This window comes from Charadrius vociferus, unplaced genomic scaffold, assembly GCF_000708025.1.
Source record: "Charadrius vociferus isolate BGI_N301 unplaced genomic scaffold, ASM70802v2 scaffold784, whole genome shotgun sequence".
In the NCBI taxonomy this organism is placed as follows: Eukaryota; Metazoa; Chordata; class Aves; order Charadriiformes; family Charadriidae; genus Charadrius; species Charadrius vociferus.
Genome location: NW_009648161.1, coordinates 47201 through 48127, shown reverse-complemented (window position 1 = coordinate 48127; position 927 = coordinate 47201). Strand labels below are relative to the sequence as shown.

At 56.9% G+C, this 927-nt stretch overlaps 1 protein-coding gene across 1 annotated transcript in view; it reads left to right on the top strand.

Annotated features, from left to right (window-relative positions):
• KLHL21 (kelch-like family member 21) overlaps positions 1 to 927 on the top strand; it is a 9444-nt gene that overhangs the window by 2138 nt on the left and 6379 nt on the right. The window lies entirely within an intron of this gene.

Genomic DNA, 927 nt, shown 5'->3' with positions numbered 1-927 from the left:
CAGCCGTGGCTGAGGGACCCGCTCCCCCCTTCCTCCCGCCGCCTCCGCCGGGTGCCGACTCTCGAACGAGAAGTGCGATTCATTTTCTGCGTGGAGGAATCCCGTGTCGCACCCACACGTACTCTGCTGGGTGCGACGTGCGTTACATAGCACCGCTGCATCTAAAAAGGCTGAAAGCGCCACGAGTTTAGCAAAGGAGAATCTATTCTATTCCTCTGGTATTTCTTTGACTGGAAGTGATTAGCAAGCGAGCTAGCTGGATGCGAGCCGGGCAGGGAAGCCTGGCAGGACACCAGCCATAACGCGTCCTGCCCAAATGCTGGAGGTCTTTGGATTTACGTAGCTGAGCCTTGCCTTTGGTAAGGGGCAGCACCACAGAGCCGGGGGGCTCAGAGAAAGTGCCTTCTGGAACACCCCCTCGGCACCTTACTTTTAAGGAAGACCCCGCTGTCCTCCTCAAATAGCAGTGGGGCTGCTCCTGCGGGGCACCTCGTCCGAGAGACCAGGCGCCTGGGGGCTTAGGCGCAACGTTCACAAAGCTATCGGGTTTACAAAGCTCTGCCTGGCTCTGGTGAGGCTGCCTTAATCCTGGGAAACTTCAACTGAGGCTTCTTAAAAATATAATTAGACTAAGCAGGGAAGGCTGCTGGCAGCGCCAGCACGTTATGCAACTGCCGTTCCTCTGTGACGGGGGAAGGAGGATGTTTTTGAGGGCTGTTTAGTTTATCCCGCTCCCCAGCCAGAGGACGTTTTTCCCTGAGCTAACCCACCTTTTTCTTTCTTTTTCTTTTTTTTTTCCTTTTGTCCTGTAAGCTGCTCGCGGGGCTGAATCCCAAGGGGCTCCACTCAGGGCGTGACGCAGTGTGTGCTCTCCTGCAGGCACGGCATGGCGGCAAGCACTGGCAGCAGCGGTGGTGGGACGGCGGC